General features: G+C 44.8%; 1 long non-coding RNA gene across 1 annotated transcript in view; it reads left to right on the top strand.

The window, feature by feature from the left end:
- The first annotated feature begins 1,417 nt into the window (after positions 1-1,417).
- LOC147106539 (uncharacterized) overlaps positions 1,418-17,842 on the top strand; it is a 33,688-nt gene continuing 17,263 nt past the window's right edge. Inside the window, exons 1-2 of the long non-coding RNA XR_015080946.1 lie at positions 1,418-1,611; positions 1,726-1,836. This is a non-coding gene — a long non-coding RNA (uncharacterized LOC147106539). The remainder of the gene's footprint in view (positions 1,612-1,725; positions 1,837-17,842) is intronic.

Genomic DNA, 17,842 nt, shown 5'->3' with positions numbered 1-17,842 from the left:
AATAACTTTTAATCTAAGGTTTGTTCAAGAATTCATACAGCTTTTCAGGACACACCATGCTTGAGCTGCAGCTAAAGTAAAACTAAAAAGCTCAGCCTGCTTGTCTGTGTCACATGACCTCTGCTGCTCAGGCACAAGCAATCAAACACAGACAAACATGCTGTAAGGCATAAGTAATCAAACACAGACAAATACCATCACTATTTGCTGATATCATTACAGACAGCCCTTCCTGTCAAACTTATGAATGAAGCATTCCCTGCTACCATTGGCTCTCCATGGCCCACATGATCCCAGGGGACGCATCGAACTAACTGCGCCCCTGGGATATGCAAGCACTGCGTGCCGGCAGTTGGAGGAGGCCCAGGATTGGAATTCCACGGGAGCCCAGAGCTCAACGGCCGGCGCGCTAGGTAAGTACAGGTCGGGGACTTGCACCCGCGGGAAGCCCCCGACCCGAATTTCTGGGCCAATATCATACTCCCATGTGTTCATCAACACCTTCAATTCATCTGCCTTACTCGCAAGACTCCTTGCGTTAATATAAATGCCATCCAGCCTTGCCATACTCCCTTGTGCCATTACATATTTGCTCTGCCTTCCAGACTGACTTGTTTTTTCCTCTATATTTGGCCATGCATCACCCCCTACTATAGCTCCACTCCGTATCCCCTCCCCCTGCCAAGTTAGTTTAAACCACACCCCCCAACAGCACTAGCAAACCTCCCCACAAGGATGTTGGTCCCGTTCTGGTTCAGGTGTAACTCGTCTGACTTGTACAGGTCCAGGATTTTGACCCAGCGACGATGAAGGAACCGCGATATATTTACAGGTTACATTATATCACGGAGACTGAGTGAGGTTAGAGGAGAGGGTGCTAAGTTTAGTTGAAATCACTGAGGATAATGAGCTTTTTGGTGCTGAGGGTGCAGGGAAGACAAACTAATCCCGTAACACCAGTGATGGATGGGGTGGATATTGAATCCAATGGCAGTCACGAAGATGCTTTGACCAACAGCAGGCCGACTGTGTGTGTCTGGGAATATGATGAGCAGCCTCCAGTGGGTAGTCATACACAAACACATCTACTCAGCCTGTCCCACCCAAGCAAGGATAATACCAGAAGTCCCACTCAGCACCTATTGACTTTTATAATCATGATCTTAAAATATTACACATTTTTGTTCGACAGAGGGCTGAACTGAGACACTAACAGTTAGCTCATGATCATAATTCTAAGTTTCCCATCTATTGGTTGACACCTCTGACTAGGCCAGTAGACACATATTGAGAACAAGGAACACTCTTCTCTCTCGGCTCTCCTTATCTACTAATAACTAATAGTAAAAACAACTGGGCTGCCTCCTCTTGTCTGCCCTGTGTAAACGTGGCACGAATCCTTAAAACTGTAATGCTTTCTCACCGAGTTGCTCAGGCCGATGTTTCATTATTATTCTGTTTTTCAACAGTATCTGCCTGAGCGGCAAATGGAAATGCATAGAAAATGTGCACTGCCCTGCGACTTGTGTTATCCATGGGGAAGGGCACGTTACCACATTTGATGGCAAGAAATTTATCTTCACTGGCAACTGTGAATACACTTTAGTTCAGGTAATATGACAGGAAATCCAAGAATTATCATTTTTCAAATGGTTTTACAGTTTTTCGTGGTATGTGATTTTTTTTTAAAATAACCAATTATATTTACTTATCTGGGGATTTTAGGACTCATGTTGTGCAAATGAAACACATCCAAATTTCAAGATTGTATCTGAAAATGTTATTTGTGGCCAATCAGGAGTAACATGTTCCACAGCAATAAAGATCTACATTGAGGTAAGACTATCATATTAATATTGGGGTAATATAATATAATCGCATTGCTATTGGGCTAAAGGAACCACAGTAACATCAATATTGGGGGAATAGAATCACATTGATATTGGGCTAAGAAAATCATGTTGATATGGGGTATGGGATGATCCTCTCACTCTCTCTCATATCTCACCAGCTAAAGCTGATCTTCTCAGTGGATCACTCTGTCTCTCTCACTGGCTCAGGCTGTCTGGCTGTCTCTTGCCAGGTCAGTTATATATTCCTGATTTTGCGGTCAGCGGCGAAGGAACGGCGCTCGCTGTTCCTTACGCCTACAGCTGCCCACAGGGCTTTTGAGCAGCAAGTTATGATTACTGAAGATCCTTTTCAGTCCGGCACCCTCTACAGGCATGTGTGAGCAGGACAATCAATAACGTATCTTTTCAACCAATCAGATTGAAGAATCCTCACTGAGACATGCAGGCCCCGATGCTAATCTGCAGATGCGCGGGGGATCCAAGGTCGTGTGGGAAACCCTGAAGTATGCTAAGCGCATCTGTCAGTGGCTTTCTAATGCAGCCACCTCATTATCATTTTACCTCTGGGTTTCCCGTCCAATCAGTGACAGCGGGCGATGAGGGCCCGCATGATGCAATCTCAACTCCAGTATTTAAAGGGCAAATCCAAAGATGCAATTTGGAGCTGCTCGGAGTTATGTAGAAGAAAGGAGGAAGGAGATAAATGGAAGGGAGATACCATGTCCAACAAGTATGAGGTACTTGCTACCTGTATGGATGAGAACAAGGACTGCAGGGAGGATGGGCAAACTGACCACGGCACCGTGGTACAGGAGGCCATTCAAGTGGGGGGAGTAAAAAGGAATGTGATAGTGGTAGGCGACAGTATAGTCAGGGGGATAGATACTGTTCTCTGCAGCCGCGACAGGGAGTACCTACGGCTGTGTTGCCTGCTGGTGCTAGGGTAAAAGATAACTCCTCACGGCTGGAGAAGAACTTGGAGTGGGAAGGGGAGGATTTAGTTGCCGTGGTCCACGTAGGAACCAACGTCATAGGTAGAACTAGGAATGAGGTTCTGCTGAGAGAGTTTTGAGGAGTTGGGGTCCAAATTAAAAGGCAGAACCTCAAAGGTAATAATCTCTGGTTTGTTACTTGAGCCACGCGCTAATTGGCATAGGGATAAGCAGATTAGAAGGTTAAACACGTGGCTGAAAGAATGGTGTGGGTGGCAGGGGTTTTGCTTCTTGGGTCACTGGCACCAGTACTGGGGAAAGAGGGAGCTGTTCCGTTGGGATGGGCTCCACTTAAACCGGGCTGGGACCAGTGTCCTGGTGAATTGAATAACTAGAGCAGTAGACAGGACTTTAAACTAATGAAGGGGGGTGATGTAATAAAAAGTCTTACACATCAAGGAACTTTAAAGTAAGCTTTAAACAACTTATAATTCTACTATATACAAGAGCGGTCTTCACCATGCCTCTAGGAGAAGCCCTTTTACTATACTGAGCAGTTCAGTGTTTATACTAGTCCAAACACAGGAAGTGACGTATGCACAGGAAGTGATGTATGCACAGAGTTCACAGTTCACAGTTCACAGGAAGTGATGTGCACATAACTTCCTCCGGAAGTTATTTATTATTATTACATTCTTCCCTCCTGCGAGATTAGAAGGCTGTGGTCTTCCTTTTATTCCGCAGCCGCCGAACGAGGAAGAGTCGCACCCATTTGGGTTCCCGTCGTAGAGGGTCACTGGTCCGCTTACATGCTGTTGGCCATTGGTCAGAGTCTGTGTGACCTGGATTACCCTGTGAAGGGTCGGGGAGATCATGGCTTCGTGTACGAGCCCCAATAGGTGCAGAGTCGGTCTGTCTCTGTTCAGAGGGAGGTGCAAAGCTGGTCTGTGGCGGATCAGTACTTTGGTGCGCGGTACTGGGAGGGTCGCAACTTTGAGTATGGGGTTCTACCGGCACCAAGCTAGTTGGTGTCAGATCAGGATCCTGGAGAGGGGTACCCGGTAGGTTCCAAGAGGCTCCTGGTAAAATACCATCACTCGATGTCCCACTAGGTCCTGGTGGGCAGGGAGCCAGATCCCGTAATGATACGGTAGATTCTCGGCCGTCAGGATATCGTATGTATGCATAGGTGGGGTAGGCATCGGTTAGTTCGACCTCATCTACGAGAGGGTCATTTTTAGATGTCCAAACGTATCTTCGGAGTAGTACAGGTCCAGGAGTAGTTAGCCATGACGGGAGGGATGTCCCATAAGATGAGCGACACTGGAATCCAAAGAACCGCTCATGAGGTGTAGAATTTGTGGCTGTAGAAAGAAGGGACCGTATAGAGTGCAATGCATCCGGAAGCACTGCTTCCCATTGCTGGTTTGGTAGGCCCCGAGATCTTAAAGCAAGATGTACGGAATTCCAGATGATACCGTTATACCTCTCTACCTGCCCATTTCCGATGGGATGATATGGCGTCGTTTTGCTTGTAGCAATTCCCCGTTCTGAGAGGTAGTCCTTGAGTTCCCTTGACATAAAGGATGGACCCCGATCCGAGTGAATGTAAGCCGCCATGCCACAGAGAGAAAATACCTGCTCAAGGCAGCAGATTACTGTGGACGCCAGCATATTGGAGCAGGGGAAGGCAAATGGAAAACGTGAATATTCATCAATCATGGTGAGCAAATATGTGTTCCAAGTTGAAGAGGGCACTGGGCCCTTAAAATCGATGCTAAGTCGTTGCATCGGTTGGGTTGCGTGTATGAGCATACCATCTGAGGGGCGGAAGAACTGAGGTTTTAATTCTGCACAAAGCCGGCATTCTGAGCACATTTTCTTTACATCTCCAGTAGAAAAAGGGAGATTCCGTGATCGTACGAAATGTAGCATGCGCGCAACACCAGGATGACACAATCCATTATGGACATCTATGAGAGTAGAGGACGACATAGTGGAGCAGAATGCTCGTGTGAGGGTATCCGGGGCCACATTCTCCTTGCCAGGTCGATAGTGAATGGTGTAACCAAAAGAGGCCAGTTCCATCCTCCAAAGCTGTATTTTATTATTCTTAATTTTGGTTCGTTTTCGATTATCGAGCATGAAGGCGACTGATCACTGGTCCGTGATTAATGTAAAGTGCTGGCGAGCTAGGAAATGGTTCCACTTCCGTACCGCCTCTATGATGGCTGTGGCTTCCTTCTCAACCGGAGGATAATGTAGCTTGGCACCTTGTAAGGTCCTGGACATAAATGCTACAGGACGACCTTCCTGATTTAGAGTAGCCGAGATCGCCACCTCCGAGGCATCACATTCGACTATGAAAGGGAGATTCTCATCGATGGAGTGAAGAGCCGCTTTCTCCAACTGTTTTTTGAGAAGGTTAAAGGCTGCAACAGCCGCTGTTTCCAATGGAAATGATCTAGCATGCAGCAAGGGTTGGATTTTGTCTGAAAAATGAGGAATCCATTTAGCGTAGTATGCAAACAGACCGAGAGCCCGACGTAAAGAAGCCGGATTCTTAGGTGACGGGAGCTCTTGGAGCGGGTGAAGTCTTTCTGGGTCTGGCTTAATGATACCATTGCCTACGCAGTAGCCAAGGCTGTTGATGGTCAGTTGCGACTCAACAGATTTAGATTCATTCAAAGTTAAGTTATGGTGATGGAGAGCATCCCGAAATTTTTGGAGGTTGGCGTCGTGTTCCTGTTGATCGTGACCTGCAATAGTAATGTTATTAAGATAGGGAAAAGTGTCCCTTAAGTTTTCCTGCTTAACCAGGCCATCCATTGCCCGTTGGAAGACAGCCACTCCATTAGTAACCCCGAATGGGAGGCGACGAAATTGATACAGCCGTCCATTAGCCTCAAAGGCCATGTACTGCTTATCTGAGACCTTCAAGGGTACCTGATGATAGGCACTTTTCAAATCGTAAGTTGAGAACACTTTGTATTCGGCCAGTTTATTAACCATATCATCAATGCGTGGCAATGGGTAGGCGTCCAAGTAAGTATATTGATTGATGGTTTGCGAATAATCAATGCATAGTTGTTGTTTGTGAGGTTTTAGAGGGTTCTTGACGATAACGATTTGAGCCCGCCAGGGCGACGAACATGGTTCGATGATATCCTCTGCTAAAAGTCAAGGGATTTCAGCCTCAATAAAAGATTGGTCTTCCTGACTAAAGCGCCACAATTTCGTTATTATTGGTTTGCATCGAGGAGGAATACTGGCAAATAATGAGGGTTCATCAAGTGAAGCTGCTGATAATGCACAAAATGGTAATTTAGACAGTATATTAGAAATAGTAAGTCCAGGTTTGGATCCGCCGAACTCAATGGTGAGTTTCTTATGCTGTTTTTGAAAATCCAGCCCTAAGATGAGATCACTACATAAGTCCTTGAGCACCGAAAGTCGGGTGGAGGGATACATGCGACCATTAAGTGTCATATCAATAATACAAAAGCCGGAGATTCTGGTATTAAGTGATGACTGAGCCATTGCAATTGCCTGGTCCGATGGGAAGATATGTAGTTTCAATTTCGCAACAATCTGTTCTCTAATGAAACTATCAGTACTTCCTGAGTCAATTAAGGCATCTAAGGTATGCCCATTAACTGAAACTTTTGTAGCTGCATGAAACAGGTTCTGTGGGCAAGCAGCTGTAATTGGTGTGATTGCACAGAGAGTGGCTGAAACTCTAGGTGTGCTTCTTCGGGAGAGAGCTCGAGAGGAAGCTTGATAGGTCCTAGCCGGAGCATCTTGATAGGCCCTAATTGGGGCAGTTCAGTAGGCCTTAGCTGGATAGGCCCTCGCAGAGGCTCTTGATTGGCAAACTTTTGCAAAGTGTCCCTTTTTATCGCAATGACTGCAGATCGCATTGCGAGCAGGGCAGAATTTCCTAGGGTGAAAAGAATCTCCACAAAAGAAGCATTCCTTCCTAGATTGCCAAGAGGCTGCTAAAGTGGGGTCATCCTCCTCTTCTTCATCAGAATTATCATCAGGATTAGATTCCTCCATGATAGGGTTCACCTGAGGCCACTTGAATCGTCTGGTTGCAGTTACAGCAGCAGATCAAGATCTGGGCAGCTGATAGAGGTCTGCATTTTTCTTTGCCAAATCCAGAGAACAAGCCAGGTCAAAAGCCTTTTGTAGCTCAAGTGTTTTACTTTCTAGCAGATGCTGGCGTATAAATGGAGAGGCAATCCCGCAGATGAAAGCATCATGAATCATTTCTTCGCGGTACAGCTCAGCCGAGGCTGCCTGAAAGTTACAATCTACGCTGAGCCTGCGAAGTTCTTGAAGGAATTCGTTAATCGATTCCCCTGGCCCTTGTCGGGCTGTGGCCAGTAGATGTCTAGCATAGACCTCATTTGCGGTCTTGGCATATAGTTTTTTAAGTGCCCGGATCACCTCATCGTAATTATCCCATTCATCAACATATTCAAACACTGTTGGGGTCACATAGTTGATAAGTATCCTCAGTTTAGTAGAAGCATTCGCTTTACATTCATCAAGAAAATTCTCAAAAGTACGGTACCAATGCTTCCATACCCTGCCAGCTGCTGGTGCGTTTGGGTCCAAGTCCAGACGAGTAGGTTTAAGGATGTTTTCCATGATGGGTGGTTCCCTGGATCCTTAACTCCGAGTTTGTCCGAAGGTCTAGTATTTGTGAGTGTAAATACTAAGTTGTTTAAATTGATGTAATAAAAAGTCTCACACATCAAGGAACTTTAAAGTAAGCTTTAAACAACTTATAATTCTACTATATACAAGAGCGGTCTTCACCATGCCTCTAGGAGAAGCCCTTTTACTATACTGAGCAGTTCAGTATTTATACTAGTCCAAACACAGGAAGTGACGTATGCACAGGAAGTGATGTATGCACAGAGTTCACAGTTCACAGTTCACAGGAAGTGATGTGCACATAACTTCCTCCGGAAGTTATTTATTATTATTACGGGGGGGGGGGGGTGGGAGGATTCAGGAAAGAGTAAATTTAAAAGCAGCGAGAGAAATGTCAAGGCTCGAGAGCAGAGCAGAGTTTTGGGTAAAAATAAGCAGAGTGGGTCAGGAAGGGACAGAGAGAGTAACAAAGGTAATAGGGCATCAGTGACTAACGTGTCATCAGGGGAAAAATAGAAAAAAGACAATGCTAAAGGCACTATATCTGAATGCGCAAAGCATTCACAACAAAGTAGATGAATTAATAGCGCAGATAGAATTGATAGGTTTGATCTAATAGACATTACGGAGACGTGGTTGCAAAGTGACCAAGGTTGGGAACTAAATATTCCAGGATACTTAACTTTTAGAAGAGATAGGCAAAATTGAAAAGGAGGCGGGGCAGCCCTGATAGTAAAGGATGGGATAAAGACAGTAGAGAGAAAGGATCTTGGCTGGTAAAACCAAGAAGTAGAATCGGTTTGGGTGGAGCTAAGAATCAGCAAGGGGCAGAAAACATTGGTGGGAGTTGTCTATAGGCCCCCAAACAGTAGTTGTAATGTAGGGCAGAGTATAAATCAGTAAATTAGAGGAGCATGTATCAAGGTAATACAGTAATCATGGGGGAACTTTAATAATTATATAGACTGGGCAACCCAAATTTGCAGTAATAGTGTGGAGGAAGAGTTAATGGAAAGTATACAAGATAGTTTTCTGGTAGAGTATGTTGCGGAACCAACTAGGGAACAGGTTATTTTAGATCTAGTATTGTGCAATGAGAAAGGGTTAATTAATAACCTTGTAGTAAAGGGGCCTTTAGGAGAGAGTGACCATAATGGGCCAGAAATTTGGGCCAGGGGCTTCCCACAGGAGTAAGCCTCCAACCTGCACTTATCTAGCGCGCCGGCCGTTGAGCTGTGGGCCCGCGTGGGATTCCGATCCTGAGCCTGCTCCAACTGCCGGCGCCCAGTGCTTGCGTATCCCAGGGGCGCAGTTAGTTCGATGCGTCCCCTGGGATCACGTGGGCCATGGAGAGCCAATGGTAGCAGGGAAATGCCCATTCATAAAATTGACAGGAAGAGCTATCAAAACCATAAATACTATAAGCCCCAAAAATCACTAAAACTTCAAATAAATTTTTAAAAAACATCACATTTTAAAAATAAGTTTAAATTATATAAAATAACTATTTTAAACAATAATTTAAATTTTTGAAAAAATTAATTAGATTTTCTAACGGGGCTAAAAATAAACTTACCTTTCTTTAAAGTATTTAAAAATAATAAACCTGTAGAAAAATGTTTCAATTTTACTTAATTCACCACTTACCTTGTTAAATGCAGGCCTTGTGCCTGCTTTTTATATGTGTAACTCCTGGAGACTTACCCTCCCGGTAAAACCTGGAAAAAAACGTAAGTTTGATGCGCACGCGCTGCCTCTCCCGCGTTCCACCTCTGAACCCCTTCTTTCAAGGGAACGGAAGTTCCGGTTTCCCGCGCATGCGCAGTGCATGCAGGAAACCGGCACTTCCATTGGGCTTACGGGTGAGTACCCCATACGTACTCACCCGTGGAGACCCGAATTTCTGGGCCATTGCTTTTGAAAGTGATTTAAACAAAGCAAACTACGTAGGTCTGAGGGGCGAGTTGGCTAAGGTAGATTGGGAAACTACATTGAAAGGTATGACGGTAGACAAGCAATGGCTAGCATTTAAAAAATTCATACATAATTTACAACAAATATACATTTCTTTAAGGCACAAAAACCCCACAGGAAAAGTGATCCAACCATGGCTAACACAAGAGAAGTTAAAGATAGTATTAGATCATAAAATCCAAAGATAGGGCGTATAAAATAGCCAAAAAAAGCGCCAGAGCGGAAGATTGGGAACAGTTTAAGATAGAGCAAAGGAGGGCAAAGGGCATGATCAAGAGGGGCAAAATAGCTTACGAAAACAAGCTGGCGGAAAATATAAAAACTAACTCCAAAAGCTTTTATAAATATATCAAAAGGAAAAGACTGGTGAAAACCAAAGTTGGTCCATTGCAGTCAGATACGGGGGAATATATAATGGGAAATAAGGAAATGGCAGATCAACTAAATGCATACTTTGGGTCAGTCTTTACGAAGGAAGACACAAAAAACCTCCCTGGGATATCGGGAAAAATAGGGACATTGGCAAAGGAGGAACTGACGCAAATCAATATCTCTAAGGATATGGTGTTAAGGAAGCTAAAGGGATTGAAGGTGGACAAATCCCCAGGGCCTGATAACATGCATCCTAGGGTACTGAAGGAGGTGGCCCTAGAGATAGCGGATGCACTAAGGATGATTTTTCAGAATTCATTAGACTCGGGAACAGTGCCGATGGATTGGAGGGTAGCTAACGTTACCCCACTATTCAAAAAGGGGGGTAGGGAAAAAGCAGGTAATTACAGACCTGTAAGCCTTACATCAGTTGTGGGCAAAATGCTGGAGTCCATCATTAAGGATGAAATAGCGGAGCACTTAGCAAATGGGGACAGGATAGGACAGAGTCAACATGGATTTACAAAGGGTAAATCGTGCTTGACTAATCTATTGGAATTTTTTGAGGGAGTAACTGGTAGAATAGATGGGGGAGAGCCAGTAGATGTGGTGTACCTGGACTTCCAAAAGGCCTTCGATAAGGTCCCACATAAAAGATTAGCATGGAAAATTGAGGCTCATGGGATAAAGGGGAAAGTTTTGGCGTGGATAGGGAACTGGCTGTCAGATAGAAAACAGAGAGTTGGAATAAACGGCTCATTTTCTGAATGGCAGGCAGTAACAAGTGGGGTACCACAGGGATCTGTCCTGGGCCCCCAGCTGTTCACAATTTACATTAATGACCTGGATCAGGGAGTCGGATGCAGCATTTCCAAATTTGCAGACGACACTAAACTAGGAGGTGGGGTGGGCTCAGAGGAAGAGACCAGGAAGCTCCAGAGCGATTTGGACAGACTGGGCGATTGGGCGGATAAATGGCAGATGCACTATAATGTGGACAAGTGCGAAGTTATCCACCTTGGGTGCAGGAACGGGAGGGCAAATTATTATTTAAATGGCAATAGATTGGGAGAGGGGGAAGTACAGAGAGACCTGGGTGTTCTTGTACACCAGTCACTGAAGGCGAGCATGCAGGTGCAACAGGCGGTCAAGAAGGCAAACGGTATGCTGGCCTTCATAGCAAAAGGGTTAGAATACAGGAACAGGGATACCTTGCTGCAGCTGTACAGGGCACTGGTGAGACCACACCTCGAGTACTGTGTACAGTTTTGGTCGCCTCATCTGAGGAAGGATGTTCTTGCCATGGAGGGGGTGCAGCGGCGATTCACCAGGCTGATACCAGGAATGGCGGGAATGACCTATGAGGAGAGACTATGTAGTTTAGGGATGTACACACTGGAGTTTAGAAGATTGAGAGGGGACCTCATAGAAGTGTATAAAATTCTGACAGGTCTAGACAGACTGGATGCAGAAGGAATGTTTCCCTTGGCGGGTGAGAACAGAACTAGAGGACATAATTTAAGGATAAGGGCTAAACCATTTAGGACAGAGATGAGGGGGAATTTCTTCACTCAGAGAGTGGTGAACCTGTGGAACTCATTGCCACAGAGGGCAGTGTACGCCAGCTCATTAAATATATTTAAGAGGGAATTAGATATATTTCTACGGGCAAAAGGGGTTAAGGGTTACGGAGAGAAGGCGGGGACGGGATACTGAATTAAAGGATCAGCCATGATCTCATTAAATGGCGGAGCAGGCACGAAGGGCCGAATGGCCTACTCCTGCTCCTATCTTCTATGTATCTATGTATCTATGTATCAAAGGAAGAGGCTTATAATGGGCTGTATTTTGCAACCCTATGGGTGCGTATGAGTTGTGCATGCACAAGTTCCGGGTTTAGGCCTGCAAAGCGCATGTGCTGAAACCCGGCACTTGCGATCTGTCAAGAATCTTCTTGACAGATCCTCCGCATCCCCAGGAAAAGAGCCTCTGTGGGTGGAGAGTTGCGCTATTTGCCCAACTTCCGCCCGCTGAAAGGTCGTGGAATTCTTACGCCTGGTAAAAGCAGGTGTAAGGTCTGCTTTTACCAGCATAAGAGTTTTAAAAAATAGAAAAATAAAATTTTATTACTCACTTATACATTAAAAACCCTGTCCAATGAGGTAAGTTTATTTTTAGCCCCATTAAAACATATACTTTTTTTTTCAAAAAATTTAAGTTTTTGTTTAAAATATTTAATTAAATGTCATTTTAATTATTTTTTATATATGTAATTAAAAAATATATTATTTGATGTGTTGTGTATTTTTTAAGTTATCCCCATTCATACTTATAACAGTTCCGTATGTACCCTTCTTTCATTGGTTGGGCTGGCCCACGTGATCACAGGGGTGCTTGCGAACCGCATGCGCCCCTGGGATACATGGGCCTCTACGCATTTCTACCAGGAGAAGCCCAGGATCGCAAGCCTCCATATCTCTCGGACCACCAGGTAAATGCGTAGAAAATTTGATGATCGGAGGCATCTGCCCACGGGAAGCCTCCGATCGCAAGTTCAGGCCCAATGTTGCCAGAAGGATTAGTAAGCCTGAGGATCGGGAAGACTTTAGAATTCGGCAAAGGAGGACCAAGAAATTGATCAGGAAAGATAAAAATGAATATGACAGTAAATTAGCAAGAGACATAAAAACAGATGGTAAACGTTTCTATAGGTATGTTAATAGGAAGCGATGAGTGAAAGTAAACGTGGGCCCATTAGAGGCAGAGACAGGAGAAATTATAATGGGCAACAAGGAAATGGCAGAGACATTAAACAAATACTTTGTATCTGTCTTCACAGTAGAAGACACAAAAAACACTCTGGCAATAATGGGGAACCAAGGGTCTAGAGAGAATGAGGAACTTAAAGAAATCAGTATAAGTAAAGACATAGTGATGGAGAAATGAATGAGAATAAGTGGCGACAAATCCCCTGGACTTGAGGACCTGCATCCGAGGGTTTTAAAAGAGGTAGATGCTGAGATAATGGATGCACTGGTATTAATCTTCCAGAATTCCCTAGATTCTAGAACAGTCCACAAGGATTGGAAGGTAGCAAACATAACCCCGCTATTTAAGAAAGGAGGAAGAGGGAAAATGGGGAACTATGGGCCAGTTAGCCTGACATCAATAGTAGGCAAAATGCTAGAATCTATTATTGGGGACGTGGTAACAGGGCACTTAGAAAATCGTAATATGATTAGACACAGTCAACATGGTTTTATAAAAGGAAAATTGTGTTTGACAAATCTGTTAGAGTTTTTTGAAGATGTAACTAATAGGATGGATAAGGGGGAATCAGAGATTGTAGTACATTTGGATTTTCAAAAAGCATTCGATAAGGTGCCACACAAGAGGTTATTACACAAATTAGGAGTCATGGGATTGGAAGTAATATATTTGCATGGATTGAGGATTGGTTAATAGACAGAAAACGGAGAGTGGGAATAAACGGGACTTTTTCGGGTTGCCAGGCTGTAACCAGCGGGGTACCACAAGGATCAGTGCTTGGGCCTCAGCTATTTACAATCTATATTACCGACTTAGATGAAGGGACTGAGTGTAATGTAGCCAAGTTTGCTGATGATATAAAGTTAGGTGGGAAAGTAAGCTGTGAGGAGGATGCAAAGAGGCTGCAGAGAGATATAGACAGGTTGACTGAAGGGGCAAGAACAAGGCAAATGGAATACAATGTGGGGAAGTGTGAAGTTATCCACTTTGGTAGGAAAAACAAAAAAGCATAATATTTTTTGAATGGGAGGAGACTGGGAAATGTTTGCATTCAGAGGGACCTGGGTGTCCTTGTACATAGAAACATAGAAACATAGAAGATAGGAGCAGGAGTAGGCCATTCGGCCCTTCGAGCCTGCTCCGCCATTCCATGTGATCATGGCTGATCATCCAAATTCAGTACCCTGTCCCTGCCTTCTCCTCATATCCCTTGATCCCTTTAGCCTCAAGAAATATATCCAACTCTTTCTTGAATATATTTAATGAACTAACCTCCACCGCCCTCTGTGGCAGAGAATTCCAAAGGTTCACCACTCTCTGGGTGAAGAAAGTCCTCCTCATTTCAATCCTAAATGGCTTATCCCTTATCCTTAGACTATGACCCCTGGTTCTGGACTCCCCGGCCATCAGAAACATCCTTCCTGCATCTAGTCTGTCCAGACCTGACAGAATTATATAGGTTTCGATGAGATCCCCTCTCAATCTTCTAAACTCCAGTGTGTATAAGCCCAATCGACACAATCTCTCCTCATACATCATTCCTGCCATCCCAGGTATCAGCCTGGTGAATCTTCGCTGCACTCCCTCCATGGCAAGAATGTCCTTCCTCAGGTAAGGTGACCAAAACTGCACACAATACTCAAGGTGCGGTCTCACCAAGGCCCTGTACAACTGTAGCAAGACATCCTTGTTCCTGTACTCGAACCCTCTTGCTACGAAGGCCAACATACCATTTGCCTTCTTAACCACCTGCTGCACCTGCATGCATACCTTCAGCGACTGGTGCACAAGGACACCCAGGTCTCTTTGCACTTCCCCTTCTCCCAATCTATTGCCATTCAAATAATAATCTGCCTTCCTGTTTTTGCCACCAAAGTGGATAACCTCACATTTATCCACATTATAGTGCATTTGCCATGTTTCTGCCCAATCACCCAACCTGTCCAAATCGTACTGGAGTTTCCCGACATCCTCCTCGCAGCTTACCCTCCCGCCAAGCTTTGTGTCGTCTGCAAATTTGGAGATATTACATCCAATTCCCTCGTCCAGATCATTAATATATATTGTGAACAGTTGGGGTCCTAGGGCCGATCCTTGCGGTACCCCACTAGTCACTACCTGCCACTCGGAAAATGACCCGTTTATTCCAACTCTTTGCTTTCTGTCCGCCAACCAGTTCTCTATCCAAGTCAATACCTTGCCCCCAATCCCATGTGCCTTAATTTTGCACGCTAATCTCTTATGTGGGACCTTATCGAAAGCCTTCTGAAAGTCCAAATACACCACATCCACTGGTTCTCCCTTATTTATTTTACCAGTTACATCCTCAAAAAATTCCAGTAGATTAGTCAAGCTTGATTTACCTTTTGTAAATCCATGTTGACTTTGTCCGATCCTGTCACTGCTTTCCAAATGCTCGGCTATTACATCTTTTATAATAGACTCTAGCATTTTCCCCACTACCAATGTCAGGCTTACCGGTCTATAATTCCCCACTTTTTCTCTACCACCTTTTTTGAATAGTGGGGTAACATTAGCTACCCTCCAATCCATGGGTACCGTTCCAGAGTCTATCGAGTTCTGGAAGATGACCAGTAATGCATCTACTATCTCTAGGGCCACTTCCTTAAGTACCCTGGGATGTAGACCATCAGGCCCTAGGGATTTATCGGCCTTCAGTCCCATCAATTTTCCTAACACCATTTTCCTACAAATACTGATTTCTTTCAGTTCCTCTCTTTCATCAGACCCTATGTTCCCCGGCATCTCTGGGAGGTTATTTGTGTCCTCCTTTGTGAAGACAGAACCAAAGTATGTATTTAGTTGGTCTGCCATTTCCTTGTTTCCCATTATAAATTCCCCTGATTCTGACTGTAAGGGACCTACGCTTGACTTCACCAATCTTTTTCTCTTCACATATCTATAAAAGCTTTTACAGTCAGTTTTTATGTTCCTTGCAAGCTTACTCTCATATTCTATTTTCCCTTTCTTAATTAATCCCTTTGTCCTCCTTTGTTGACTCCTAAACTGCTCCCAATCCTCAGGATTATTGCTTTTTCTAGCCAATTTATATGTCCTCTCCTTGGATCTTATGCTATCCCTAATTTCCCTTGTTAGCCACGGTTGAGTCACCTTTTTTGTTTTATTTTTATGCCAAACTGGGATGAGCAAATTCTGTAGCTCATCCATTCGGTCTTTGAATGTTTGCCATTGCCTATCCACCGTCAACCCTTTGAGCGCCATTCCCCACTCAATCCTACCCAACTCGCTCCTCAGACCATCGTAGTTTCCTTTATTTAAATTGAGGACCCTTGTCTCTGAGTCAACTACTTCATTCTCCATCTTAATGAAGAATTCGATCATATTATGATCGCTCCGACCCAAGGGGCCTCGTACAACAAGATTGCTAATTAATCCTTTCTCGTTACATAATACCCAGTCTAAGATGGCCTGATCTCTGGTTGGTTCCTCGACACATTGGTCCAGGAAACCATCCCGTAAACACTCCAGGAATTCCTCCTCCACAGTATTGTTACTAATTTGGTTAGCCTAATCTATATGTAGATTAAAGTCACCCATGATGACTACTGTGCCCTTATTGCACGCTTCTTTAATTTCCCTTTTAATGCCATCCCCAACCTCCACCTTACTGTTTGGAGGTCTATATACCACTCCCACTAATATTTTTTCCCCCTTAGTATTTCTCAATTCTACCCATACAGATTCCACATCATCAGAGCTAATATCCTTCATTACAATTGTATTAACCCCTTCTTTAACCAGTAATGCTACCCCACCTCCCTTTCCTTTTTGCCTATCTTTACTGAATATCGAATACCCCTGGATGTTGAGTTCCCAGTCTTGGCCATCCTTGAGCCACGTTTCTGTAATCCCAACCAAATCGTATTCGTTTACCTCTATTTGCGCAGCCAATTCATCCACCTTATTACAAATGCTCCTTGCATTAAGACACAAAGCCTTCAGGCTTGTTTTTTTAGCGCTCTTAGACCTATTAGAATTATTATTTACTGTGGCCACGTTTGATTTAAACTGTTGATTTCTCTGACTGCCACTTTTGTTTTTCTCCTTCCTATCTTTTGCTTTTATCCCTGTTTTCCTTTCCTCTGTCTCCCTGCTCAGGTTCCAAACCCCCTGCCATTTTAGTTTAAACCCCCCCGAACAGTGCTAGCAAACCTCCCCGCAAGGATATTTGTCCCGCTCTGGTTCAGGTGCAACCGGTCCGACTTGTACAAGTCCCACCTTCCCCAGAAGCAGGCCCAGTGATCCAGGAAACTAAAGCCCTCCCTCCTGCACCAACTCTTTAGCCACGCATTCATCTGCTTTATCCTCCTATTCCTATACTCACTAGCACGTGGCACCGGGAGTAATCCAGAGATTACAACCTTTGAGGTCCTGCTCTTTAATCTGCTACCTAGCTCCCTAAATTCTTGTTGCAGGACCTCATCCCTCTTCCTACCTATGTCGTTGGTCCCAATGTGAACCACGACCTCTGCCTGTTCACCCTCCCCCTTCAGAATGCCCTGCAGCCGTTCAGTGACATCCTTGACCCTGGCACCAGGGAGGCAACAAACCATCCTGGAGTCACGTCTATGGCCACAGAACCATCTATCTGTTCCCCTTACAATAGAATCCCCTACCACTATTGCTCTCCCGTTCTTTTTCCTCCCTTCCTGAGCAGCAGAAGCACCCCCGGTGCCAGGAAGTTGGCTGCTGCTGCCTTCCTCTGGTGAGTCATCCCCCTCAACAGTATCCAAATTGGTATACCTGTTTGAAAGGGGGATGGCCACAGGGGTCCCCTGCACTACCTGCCTGCTTCTACTGCTCCGCCTGGTGGTCACCCATTTCCCTTCTGCCTGTGCAGCCCTACCCAGCGGCGTGACCAACTCATCATACGTGTAATCCACGACCCTCTTAGCATCGTGAATGCTCCACAACCCATCCATCCGCAGCTCCAGCGCCTCAATACGGCCCGTTAGTAGCTGCAGCTGGATGCATTTCTGGCACACGTGGTCATCAGGGACACTGGCAGCATCCCTGAATTCCCACATAGAGCAAGAGGAGCATGTTGAATGACAGAAAGTTAACATGCAGGTACAGCAAGCAATTAGGAGAGCAAATGGTATGTTAGCTTTTGTTACAAAGGGATTAGAGTATAAGAGTAAAGAAGTCTTACTACAATTATACAGGGCATTGGTGAGGCCACACCTGCTGTACTGTCTACAGTTTTGGTCTCCTACCTAAGGAAAGACACACTTG

The sequence above is a fragment of the Somniosus microcephalus genome, chromosome 15 (assembly GCF_052327205.1).
Source record: "Somniosus microcephalus isolate GS21.2 chromosome 15, FLI_Smic_1.0, whole genome shotgun sequence".
In the NCBI taxonomy this organism is placed as follows: domain Eukaryota; kingdom Metazoa; phylum Chordata; class Chondrichthyes; order Squaliformes; family Somniosidae; genus Somniosus; species Somniosus microcephalus.
Note: the sequence above shows the minus strand (reverse complement) of the source record. Positions and strands in the feature narration are given on the sequence as shown.